Consider the following 13,365-nt stretch of genomic DNA (forward strand, 5'->3'; position numbering starts at 1 on the left):
TCCCACCGCTCGTTGACCTGCTGTTGCCTGAGTCAATGAATCAGTGCAGAAAGCATGCACTGTAATTCAATTTTCCCTTATGGGCATGGCTGGAATAAAGTATAGGCACAGTTACAAGAGAGTGCTACATCTGTGTCTTGCATACAACAAAACCTATGTTAAAAGAATTATATTTAGCTTTCAAAGCCAAACACTCAAACTAAGAAATGCTAGACTCATGGTTGCCCAAAATTTGGCCCCTTTTTGCATCAGTCTTATGCACTAAACATGGCTGGGGTTGTGTGGTAAAATAGTATGTGATCAAGTAATTAAAAATCATAATACATACAAAAATTGGCTGAACTAAAGTTGCATAAGTAATGGCAAATCTTGTACTCTTTCTAATATTCTAGTCCCTGACAACCTAAACATTGTTGTTTTTTTAACATAGTTTTTTCATGTAATTTCCTAGGTTGTTTTTAAAGGACATGCTCAACTATACATAACTGTATCATTCATCACAAGCAGGCTTTGAATACCAAACCTTCAGCACTGACTTCTACCACTGAAGGTACAAGCTAGCAACAGGAGAAGGCTGCTGGTTCCAAGAAGTAGCTGGAGGGGTCCCAGCCTGGTGCTCGGTCTCTCTTTCCCATCTTGGAAGATAGGGTGATTCTATCCTATGTGGTGCTCCTGAGTGTTTGGGCAGCTGGAGCATGTACTGAGCTCAGGAGGTTTATGGGAGAACCTAGCTTAGCTATTTCCCCCTGCCTCATTAGATCATGCCCCAGGGGAGATGGGGAATAATACCCAGCAACCACATGCCAGCTCTGATGGAGAAGGGTGGGAGAGGTTGTATGGGGGCAGCTCAGCCTGGATCTCTTCCACCCCAGCATTCCCAGCACAAGGTCAGTTGCTGCTGCTTTGGTGGTGGTGGTGGATGGGTTGTATAGAATGTTCAGAGATTTTGAAGGGTGCCAAAATTTTCCTGAGTAAACCGGAGGAGCAAAAGAAGGGAAATGATGATTTTTAACAACTCTGCTAAAACCTAAATGGAATCAGTAGCCAAAGAAAAGGCACTTCTATAGTCAAAGGATTTTCTCCCTGCAGAATTTCAAAGGCCTGCTGCAAACAATAGAGAAGTTAATGCTTCTCAAAGAAAATATCACAAGAATCATTTATAATGGAAGGTGTTAGGCAACCTAAATATAGGAGTTGCTACCAGCTCCTCTAATCATATGTAAATAGCTAATAGATAAAGTGCCAGTAGATGGCACTCAAGAATACCTTTCCTGAGTTCTGTAGGGCCAATCAAACTTCTTGTGCACTACAAATAGCTTCTCTGCAGCCTTTAACCAGCAAATATAAGCCCATGCTTAATGCCCTGTCTCCTGGAGTCACATAACAAACCAGAATCTCAGCTTTCATTTAAAAAACATATGTGCTTATCCCTCATGGAAGCAAAGAAAGGCATAATAATATGACCTGAGTGTCATATTGTCAAATGAGTATGCAGAAACCCTGAAACAATGTCTTTAAAAGCTCTGAACTTCTTTTTGCTCTGAAACTGGCTGCCAGGCCTAAGAGGGCAGGGCTATGCTTGGGCCAGGACCAGCAGTGCTTTAACTTGGTTCTGTTCATGGTAAAAGCTGGAGAGCTAAAGACAGCTGCAGGTCGATTCCAGCAGGGCAGGAAGACAAAAAGAAGAAGAAGAAAAAAAGTCACATTCCTGGCTGCAGCAAAATAGCAAATTTCGTTTAAAAATAATTCTCTTCTCTTGTGTACATGCATTATGATACAGTCTATAATTGCATGATTATATGCTATGTTCTACATCATCCTTCCTTCCTTCCTTCATGCCTGGGATGGACAGTGAATAAGGCAGAGGGTTGCAGGAACAACAAGAAAGTTTTCCAGCATTTAAGGCCTTAGACTGGTACCTAAGAGAGCAGAGTTCCATTCTTGGCTCTGCCACAAACTTTCGATGTGATACAGGGTAACACTAATATAATGAACATGTATGGAGGGAGCTGACTTAAGATGGCAGAGGCAACCTTAATTCTGTCATTTCCTAACTTTGGAGTGGTTGGCTCTGCAACCTTAATGTTCTTTTTTCTTTTAATGCAATATGTAATATGTTGAAGGCATAGTTTACAGAGTAGTTTTCATCTACTGGTAAATTACTTATGGACCCCAGCATACACAGGGCACTATATATGCACACTTACAATCTGTCTTTGTTTACTCAGTTTTCCTCTCCCTTCATTCACTAATTGAAGGGGATCTCAATTATAAACTCACAGTTTTAAAATCCTTCAATTACATTTCCTTGAACAAAAAGAGAAAAGCTAAGCAATCCTTGCTGTAGCAACATGATTTGTTCTTATGTGCACTACATACCTTTATTCTACTCTAATTTCCTTTTTCCTGTCTCCTACCACAGATTAGGAGGAGAATCCATTTAAAAAGGCAGTGAACTCCCAGTGTCATCATTTTACCAGATTATATTTCCAGCAATTAGGGAAACACACAACAAAATTATTCTTTTAGGGTCTGATCCAAACACCATTAAAGTGAATGGAAAGATTCTGACTGATTTGAATAGCTTTTTGATCAGGTCCATACACATTAGCTATCTGAAGTTCTCCTGATTATTTTTCAAGGGCATTACAATGTATCAGGCACTACATTAGTGGTGGCAGGTTGTCTAATCTAGAAAGGGTTTAGTTAGTTCAGTGTCAGATCGCTGTTTTTTTTTAAATGATAGAAAGGTTCTATTGTTTTTTTCTATCTGTAGCGCTTAGTGGTTGTTGTAACTCTAGTGATATAATTATTCCCCTACTATACTGTAGTTTAAAAAACACAAGAAACACACAAGTCAGTTACTTGTACTTGGATCATTTACCATGGTGGTTCTCCAACTTTTGTCTTTGTGTAGTAATTTGTTAGAAAAAGATCCTCTCCAGATCATTCCCGTTTTCAACACTCCAATCCCTCCACTGTTTTGTTCTCAAAGTATTTCCCTCTGTCAACCACTGTTATTTCCATTTATTTTCCAGTCCAATCATACAACCCACAGGCAATGTTTACTTCACCTCGATCACCAGTGTTGCTGCATCCTGTCATTAAGGACCATGGTCACTTGCTTAGTGCCTCACGCTGTTGGATGGTAATAGCTCCAAGTTCAGAATAGGCAAGTAATCACACTAGTGAAAATGTACTTTTTACAGGTAATTGAGAAAGTACTGTTGTCCCTGAAAGCTAGATTAAAAGGAATTTTTACTCTTAAAAAAACCCCTAGTTCATTTTTATAAGTCAAGGAAATATCCAGTATGTATTATGAGTTTTATTTCTGTCTTTTGTTTGTTCCTTGTCGTATTGTCTGCCTGTTTCAAAAAACAGTATTTAATGTATTCATCATCATGGATGGCTATCCATATCTTCAGCTGGAAATTTTAGAATAACCACAACATTATTTTAAAACTAAAAAATCAGACAAGGTTATTGTTCTCTGGAGCACCATTTTTTAATAAATCTTAAATTAGTTAATGAGAATTGGCTGTAAGCGAGTATTTGGGTAAGATCTAAAATGTTCACTGACTTGGTGGGTAATGTGTCCGATCTCTTGGGATTAGTAGAATTTTCTATATGGTGAACAAGATTTTAAGTAATTCTCACTATATAGACTTGACTGTCTGGGTGGGTGCAAAAGGCTGGATTGCTTAAATGGAACTGTATTTTAGTTTCTTGGAAACCAATAAGGTATTACAGAAGCTGTTTTGTTACTGACCTGCTGAATCGAATTATTAGAATAAACTACCAGTTTTCGGGGTCATCTGCCCTATTCTTTGCAGTTTTCCCTTATTAAGCATTCTCAGTATAGTCCCTCCAGTGACTTCGGTCACAGCTTAATATCATTGCCCTTTCTGCCAGGTTACGTTCATTGCATAATACAATTTTACAGCACGTGCTGAGGAATTACACAAGGCTGTACAGGGGATTATTCTTCCCAATTCATCATTTGAAGCTGCATGAGCACATGCTGTACACAGAGCGAGCCTGCTCACTGAAGAGAATTATAGTAACCTTGTCAGTTGGAAAATTGTATTTTCACTGATATAAAATTTTATATAAAAGCATACAATGTAGTATAATGATTTGGGCCAAATCTACTCCATAACTAATCCAGGGGTTAGCACAGTTAGAGGTGTGGAGAGAAAGGTAGTTTCATTAGGCAGAAGATTTCAAATTTTGTTTTGTTCCTATGGAGAATGAAAACCAAAAGCATTGAAGTCCTCCGCAAAAAAGAGATTACCTGCATGAGTATCTGTCCGCGAGCCATAGACCTTGTAAGACTTGGGAGCAATTTCCCTCGTTGGCTGCTCCTGAGTCATGGACCTTGTAAACCCAGGTCTCTGACTCCAGGGCAGGCCGCATGGCTGGCTGTCTCAGAGCCACAGACAAATTTGAACATTCTCTGTGGAACATTTCAATTTGAAGAAATCAGCAAATTCCAACAAAAAACTGTTTTGTTGGAAATTTTCCAACTAGCGCAAAGAAGAGTTGAGTTCCACAGAGGTGGAAAAAGAAAGAATCCTCTGCAAGGCAGTGGGGCTGTAACAGACATGTTTGTAGCTGCCAGAACTGTCCAGAGCCTGAAGTAACCTCTGTCCCTCCTGTGACGCTGCTTTACATATCGGCAATGGTTCATCCCCATCTCTTTCTCTCTGCAACCTACAATCCTTGGATTTGAGCATGTCCAACATTAGATAAACTGTTTATTGTAACAAGTGTATTTCATAAGTATGCGTCACGAGATTCCTTGGCACTTTTTCCTTCTCAGGTACAAGATACTTCTTACTGAGTTAATGTTGGGGGATGGTTTTTCTAAAGGGAGTAGTGGTTGTTGTAAATGTCATTCTAGTCATCGGGGAAAAACTTTATCAAAACAAGGTCTTGAAGAATGAGCTTTTGGTGGTCAGGATCTGGATTTGTTTAATCTCCTCTGAAAGTCCATTCAACAGCTGGATCCCCTTGTCTGAGAATATCTCTTCACTATCTCTCATGTTTTGCAATGGACTTTGAGAACTGCATTGTTCCAGAGAAGAGCAAATGTCCTGGTGATTCATAGCTAGAGATGTAGTATCTAATGTAACTGAGGCATGATTCCTTAATGGCTTTGATGGTCAGGACCAAAGCTGTAAACTGGCATGGAAACAGACAGTCAGAGGAGGAACCAAAGCACAGATCTGCTCAAGGCAGCAAATGAATAGATGCATTCTGCACAAGCTGAAGCCTTCGTAAAGAAGAAACTAAAGTTAACAGCGAGGATACTGGCCTTCTTACATGCAGCATATAGGCTAGTGAAGCATAAGAGAGACACTGAGTTGTTTATTCCCCTTTAGAGAAGCAGAAGTGGAAGACAAGGAAGAAACAGTATGACTATATTGCAAAGTTCAAGAAGTTATTTCAACAACAAAGGAATCCTTCAGAATATGGAAATTCAGCCTACGGGAAGCCAACACAAAGGAACACAAACTGAGGCAGGTAATAACATATAATGGGAATTAGGAGGAACCAGAATAAATATATTATTTGAAGAGCAAATGGTCAAAGATTAAACAGAAATACAAAGCACCTTGATGAACATGGCAGGATAGAGACAAAACAGCATCACTTCTATTCAGGAAAATTGTGCTCCGATAATCTGTTAGTATTCTTTGAATGTCTAAAAATATGTGACTAATCAGTTGATATAATTCATTTAGATTTTCAGAAAGTCTTAAACAAAACCCCACACACAGGCTAATTGTAGGAAGCCGCTGTGGCCTCCCCCGGAGCAAGAGCCCGAGGAAGGGTGCGAGCGCCCTGATTGGACCACCTCACGTCCTGCCATGGAGTCTGCCTGGCAACAAGGGACCCGGGCCGTGATAGGACCACTCAGCCAGTCCAATCAGCGGCAGCGGGGCAGAGCCCCGACAGGAAGGGGAAGTATAAAGGCCAGGCCCCTGAGCTCAGTAGGCCCCAGACTGCTGCCAGAGACAGACGTGCGGCCCTGCCCGCAGAGGCCTAGGCCAGAGCCGAGCCGCCGACGAACCCCGGCTCCACCTGGGCCTGGGGACTGGATAGGGCCTTCACGGAGTTGGACCAGGCAACCCGGCCAGAACGACTGGGCCGAGCTACCCTGACCCCGAGCCTGGGCTTGTGCTCCGGAACCCCCGGACTGGGCCGAGATCCCGGAGCAGCCCGAGTGGCGGGCACCACCGGAGGCCGGGCCGGACCTGGAGGAACTGCTGACCGCTGAGCCCCTCCCTGAGGTGGGGCAGGACCTGGAGGAGCTGCCAGAAGCTGAGCCTCTCCCGACCTACAACGACCTTGAGGAGCTACCCCTTGAAGAGGAGCTCCCCGCCTTACCCCCGGTCAACGAAGAGGGACTGACGGCGCTACCCCAGGCAGACTATCTTCCCAGCCCGGAGGAGGCAGGTACTGGGGTCAGTGGGGAGGAAGTAGCCCAGGGACAGCCACTGCCTGTGGCTGAAGCCGCCATATAGTCGATGTGTTGCGGTGGGAGCCCCACCGACACAGTGGCAGCCACTTCTGCCACTACTAGGGCCCTGGGCTGGGATGCAGTGGAGACGGGTGGGCCTGCGTCCCCCTCCTCTTCCCCTTTTTCCTAGCCACCCCAGGAGAATTGCTCTCCTGACCGCTCCGGAAGCCGGTGCCTCACCACTGCTCACCCTGCCTAAGGGGTGGAGCAACTGACTCCTTACTCGCTCGCCCTGCCTGAGGGCCTGAGCGATTAACTGCTGCTCACCCTGCCTAAGGGGTGGAGCAACTGACTCCTTGCTCGCTCTCCCCGCCTGAGGGCCTGAGCGACTAACTGCTGCTCACCCTGCCTGAGGGTTGGAGCGACTGACTCCTTACTCACTCGCCCTGCCTGAGGGCCTGAGCGATAGACTGGGTGCTCACCCTACCTAAGGGCGAATTGCTAAAACTGCTCACTCGCCCAGCGCGAGCTATTTTCCCCGTTTGTAGGAAGCTGCTGTGGCCTCCCCCGGAGCCGAAACGCTTACACTAATAAAGAAACTAAGTCATCACAAAGGGCATCCTCCTTATTTGCTTGTATGGGCTAACCACATCACAGGTCATATTGTGAAGGGAGAGACAGCAGCATCATTGAGGCCATGACTCATCTCCTGTGTGGGTCAGTGAAGAGAGGGTGAAGTATAGCTGGGAACAGATGGAGCCTAGATTTCACCCCAACACATTAGCCAGCACAGCTAAGCCACTATGGAGGGAGAAGTGATTTCTTACTGGTACAAGGCTGGAGCAGATGACATAGCAAGGGGGAGCCAGGGGCTGAAATGTGACTTTCAAAGGCTCCCCCTTACCCAGAATACATTGAAAAGTGTCTGAACTTGACAAAGTGCTGTCATGGAATAAAAAATGGCTAAGAAATGGAAAACAAGAAGCAGGAATAAACGGTCAATTTTCAACATTGCAAAAAGTTAACATTGGGGTGCTCCAAAAATCAATACAAGGACCATATTGACTCTGGCTATCAGGCCATATTGCCTTGAGGAAAGGAAGAGCCCAGCAGGAGCACCAGGCCCAATAGGAGTGCCTGGTGCAGTAGAGGGTGACACTGATGCAGCCCTGTGAATCTGTGGCAGCTTGACGGGACCCCTGGCACCACTAATCCAGATAGGACCTGTCGCTGACCCCAAAGACATGGACTGGGCACAAAGGCGCAACCCGTGCAGGCCTGAGTTGGGGAGCCCGAAACCCCAATCCAGACTGCCGACGACTGGGAAACTATGACCAGGAGACACCTGGTAGGACCACCCCCTAGTCGAGGGAAGAGCAGCCCGCAAGGCGGACCAGCGGTCATGGATCCGGAGTTACTGGTGAGAGCGGGTTGAAGGAGCTGTGAGGAATGTGGAAGGAGGGGCATTTCTGTTGCAATTGCCCTTTTGTGGACTGTAACTACAGCCAAGCATTAGCTGTGTACACCTGGGTGAGGAAGAGGTGCCTCGCTAAGCTTGTGGTGACCATGTGGGTGGAGGGCATCCTGGTGACAGCCCTTGTCAACACAGGGTGTAGCCAAACACTGATCCAAGCCAACCTGGTAGAGTCCCCTGACCCGGCAGATGCCCCTATTCTCCTGCCATGCATCCACTGGGACATCCGAGTGTACCCCAGCTGCCTGGGTACAGGCTGGCAGATGAACACCCAGAGGAGGTGTTCAGAGTCGGATTAGCCCAGACATTGGCTTACTCTGTAGTATTGGGGCGAGACTGGCGGGGGTTCCATGGGATCATGTGCGACGGGAGCCAGTGAAGGCCAGAAGAGGGCCAGCCAAAACCGCTGACAGGGCTAAGGCACAAATGGCTTGGAGGAAAGCCATGCCCTGATGCCGGGCATCTACCAGCGACCCCCTGTCAGAGATGAAGCAACTGCAGAGACCAACCCTGAATAGCGAAATGCTGATTGGGATTTTCTGAGAGAATGCGGCAAGACCAGACCCTGAGCCGGGTGTGGGAACAGGTGGTGATGCCAGAGGGAGCGACAGACCCTGCAGGGCCCCTGGTTTGAGGTATGTGACGACCAGTTATACTGCATGGTGCGGGAATCTCAGACCCAAGAACTCTGGCAGCTTTTGGACCCCCGGCATTATCCAAAGAGTCTGCTACAGCTAGCCCACTCCATACCCTGGGCATGGCATTTGGGGAGAAAGAAAACCCTGCAGAGGGTGGCCCAAATGTTCTTTTGGCCTGGCATCCACCAAGAGGTACAAAACTTTTGCACAGACTGTCCAGAATGCCAACATACTATCCAGAGAGAATATCAAAAGCCCCTCTAGTGGCCCTCCCCATGGTCAGGATATGGTTCGAAAGGATTGGCCTAGATCTGGTAGGACCCCTGGAAAAAAAGTGGATCTGTATGCCAGTAGATACTGCTGGTGGTGGACTATGGAATTAGTAGCCCGAGGTGGTGTCACTACAGAACACCAATGCCCCCACCATAGCAGCAGAACTCTTAAAAAATCTTCTCCTGGGTGTGGATACCCAGGGAGATCCTCACGGACCAAGGGACCAATGTCTCATTGAAACTAATGGCAGAGCTGTGTCAGCTGCTGGATATCCAGGCGCTGAAAACCTTTATGTATCATCCAGAGACGGACAGCCTTGTGGAGAGGTTCAATGGGATGTTGAAAGCCATGCTATGGAAGTTTGTGGAGGATTATCTGTGCCAATGGGACAAACTCTGTTATTCACAGTATGGGAGGTTCCTTGGACCAAATGTCATCTTGGGCAATGCGAAGTAAATTACCTGGGATATACTGTGGAGCGAGGGACACTACGGCCCTTGGTGGATAAGGTACAAGCCCTGCGAAAATACCCAAAACCCATGACAAAGAAACAGGTACGTCCATTTCTAGGTCTGGCTGGGTATTATCACTGCTTTGTCCCAGAATTTGCAACCCTGGCCATCCCCTTGACCAACCTAACCAAGGGCTCCCAACTGCAGAAGGTCCAGTGGTCGGAGAAGTGGGAGAAGGCCTTTCAGGATCTGAAGGACCAATTGACCAAGGAACCTATCCTATTCCACCCCGACTTCCCCAAACCCTTCATTCTGCAGAGTGAGACATCAAACATGAAGCGAGGGGCAGTGTTGTCCCAAGAGGTTGATGGAGAAGAGCACTCGGTCCTCTATGTAAGCAGGAATTTGTTCCCCCATGAACAGAAGTACGCAACAATAGAGAAAGAGGCTCTTGTGGTAAAATGGGCAGTTGACGCTGAGATATTACCTGCTGGGGAAGCCCTTCCAGTTGGTCATTCACAGCATGAAAGAGATCAAAATCCGGTGATGAAGTGGTATCTCTCCCTACAATCCTACAACTTCCAAGTTGCTCATTGACCAGGTAAGGCCCATGTGAAAATGGACTTCTCCTGGGTGGGAGGAGATGACGGGGAAGGAGAACTAACACCGGACACCCTCTTGAGGGGAAGGGGATGGGTGATGGGACATGCTTGCCTCACACTGGCTCTCTAAAGGTTAACTCTATCCTGTAGGATGAGGAGGCCACGCCCCGTGATGGGCATGCTCCAGCTGGAGCATGGGTATAAGAGGGAGCCAAGCAGCTCTGGTGGGACTTTCTGCTGAAGAGGAAGGACACAGACTGCTGGCTCTTTCCCGGGAGCTGCTGCAAACTCTGATCCCAGAGCTAAGGCACACTGAGCCCCAGGCGGATTCCAGGTTGGCAGACCAACCCAGAGAAGGGACCAAGCCACCAGGAGTGGCACCAGCTGAGGACCCCAGAGGCCCTCGAGAATTGTGGATCATCACCATGGGAGACAGGGTAGGAAGAATCCCAGGGGACTTGAACAATGCTATGGGGGGGAATTGGGGAACCGGTCAGTGTGTTTTGAAGGATCCCCTCTGGCTCAGTGTCGAGTACCCTCACCAGGGCCCTGGGCTGAGGCTCAGAGGAGCAGGGAGGGCCCGAGCCCCCCTTTTTCTAGGTGCCACACATCCCTAGGCAGTTCTCCACTACTCCAACATGCCAATAGGCCACATTATCCCACTGACGTGGACAACCTGATTGACTCCGGCTACTAGGCCACTCTGCTCTGATGGGAAGGGCTGCCTTATTGACTCCAGCTAGTAGGCCAAGCTGGCCCAAAAGGAAGAGCCACCTTATTGACTTTGGCCATTAGGCTAAGCAGCCTGTGAACCAGGGCCTTCTACTGACTTCAGCTACTAGGCCTTCCTATCCTGCACAACAGGGCCAACATATTGACTCTGGCCATCAGGCCATATCGACTTGAGGGAAGGAACAGCCATGATGACTTTGGCCATTAAGTTGCACCCCCTGAAGCTAAAGAAGTCGAGACACACAGCCGCAGGGCTATAGCAACCCCTACCCACCCCAAAGAGGGGATGGGCACGCTTGTCCTGCAACACCATTGTACAAACCAATGGTGCACCCTCACCAGGAATGCTGTGTTCAGTTCTGTCTGATTGGCCTATCTCAGAAATATATAGTAAAAATAATGGGTCTAGAGATGGGTGAAGAAAATAATTTAAATCATGAACAAACTTCAGACTAAACAAAGACTGAAAGTGTAGGAGTGTTTAGCTAAGGGAGGAAAATCATTAAGGAGAGACATACTGGTCTGATATAGTATAGCAATGCTTATGTTACCATAGCACATACCATACACAGTACTTAAAATAGACACTTAAAAAAAGAAAATTCCATCCAGCAATAAAAAAAATCTGATAAAAAATAAGAAAATGCATGCAACATTCTTACAACTGATTGTCCCAAATGCATCTATAAAATGTATGTATGTGTGAACATACAATGTTGTAAACATTGCTATGAACAAGAAAAAAGCCTATTTCTCTATATAACAGTACAATCAGTAGGAAAACTCATGTATGGATTAGGTTAAGTACTATCACAGTTTGAAGCTACTGGAACAAATCCATTTTCATGGATTATGCCAGAATTAAATTGTGTTCCTGTTCAATGGAGTTAGCAGGTTGTGTCAACTTCAGTGCCAATAATATGAGAACAGTATCAACTCCATCAATTAGTCAGCAATATTTCTGTTTAAATCTCATTAAGTTACAGCAAGAGATGAGGACTATTTAAGATCATGTTACTAACAGGCTATTTGACTGCCATTTCTATTTTTGAAATTAAATTTGTCTCCTTCTTTTGTCTCTTTCGTTAAACTCAGTCTGGCCGCTTCATTGAGGTGCCGAATGATTGTGGAGCTCTTTTGAAAATCTTCCCCTTAAAGTCTCTGTGCCTCAGTTCCCCATCTGCAAAAGTTGGAACAACAATACTTCTTATTCCCCGCCCTTTCTGGGTCTAGCCTTTTTAAACTGTCAACTCTCCAGGGCAGAAGAGGGTTGTCTCTTACTATGTATTTGTGCAACGCCTGGCACAATGAAGCTGCAGTCTCAACAGTAATACAAATGATAATCAGTAGCCACAAATGAATGAGGTCAACTGTTTGGAGGAAAAGAGAAAAAAAGGTGCTGAAGGTACAAAAGTGTTTATTATCAGAGTGTTAATAGGATATAACTTCCTCTCTCATCAAAACATTCCTCCCTATCTACCTACATAAATATACAAGTTTTTTAAATGACAGCTTGTCTCAAATGTAATTAGTAGAGCACCAGGGAGCTGTAACTATTGCACTATAAGTAAAACAGGCCAGTGGGAATAATGGTAAGGCTAGCTTTATAAATTAAAAAGATGGACTCTGTGGTCAGTGGGATATGTAATTTCAATTGGACATTATTATTAGACTTTCATTGCTAGTGCTTGCTTGTACTTTCTGACTTCCTCTCATACCCCTTTTCTTTTTGCTATATTTAGTTATTGCACATTGTATTTACTTATTGTTAATAGCCTCTATCGTTATCTTGCTAACGAGATTTCTCCTTCTGTTATGTAGGCCCCAATCTGTCTGGACTGCTGCCATATCACAAAGTTCCACAAGCTACCAAGATCTACCATGCAGGTTATTGACAGATTTCTTCCTGCACATTAGTAACCAGAGCTAGTCAGAAAATGGGTGCTTTTTCTAAAGAAAAATTTGACAAACAAGTCTCAAAATACTTTGATTTAGCAATGCCAGTGGGGTGCCTCATGCTCCCATTCTCCTCTGTAGGCTTGACTCCCTCCATCAGACTTCATCTCCCATAATGCACAGTCTCTCCTCTTGGCGAGAGGATTTTATGCATCAGGAAAGATGAAGTTCAGCTGAGGAGCCTGGGCCATAGAGGGAAATGGAGTCACGAGACAAGAGAACTACAGTTCCTATGAGGCACCACTGTGGCATGTTAGATTCAAAACATTTTGGTGTTCTGCAGAAATATTTCAGTTTTCAGCTGACAGTCTAGAACTTTTTGGGCTTGGGCCAGTTTTCTAATGAAAAATTGAAATTTTCTGTAGAAAGCAGACACCCTTGGCATAATTTTTTTTAAAGTCAAAAGCCCTATTTTCTGTTATATTTAAAAAAAAATTTTTTTTCAAAAGAAATGTTTTGACCAGCCTTAGAAGGGACTATCAATACTATCACAGCGTCATGGCTATCATAGCATATCATTACCAGCAGCACCTGCCACATGGGAGCCATTTTACTTAACTGCACTCATGACAGGTGCTGCTCGTAATGCTCCTCATGCCCTGAGAGTAGTACTGCCAGGTCTGGTCACCATCACAGAAGGTAGATCTGCCCTAAACATCCTAATGAGCTGCCCACTTTGGCCATTTTTTAAACAGTAGCCATTAATTTATAATACATCTGTTTGGTTTTGCTAGCTTTCTTTTTTTTTTTTTTTTTTTTAATTTTGTCAGAA

General features: G+C 45.3%; 1 protein-coding gene across 1 annotated transcript in view; it reads right to left on the minus strand.

Annotated features, from left to right (window-relative positions):
- The window catches only part of KCNH8 (potassium voltage-gated channel subfamily H member 8), a 326,349-nt gene that overhangs the window by 191,369 nt on the left and 121,615 nt on the right, over window positions 1–13,365 (minus strand). The gene's annotated exons all lie outside the window — the stretch shown is intronic.

This window comes from Emydura macquarii, unplaced genomic scaffold, assembly GCF_026122565.2.
Source record: "Emydura macquarii macquarii isolate MOO-44397 ecotype Brisbane River unplaced genomic scaffold, CSIRO-AGI_Emac_v2 contig_2422, whole genome shotgun sequence".
Taxonomy (NCBI): domain Eukaryota; kingdom Metazoa; phylum Chordata; order Testudines; family Chelidae; genus Emydura; species Emydura macquarii.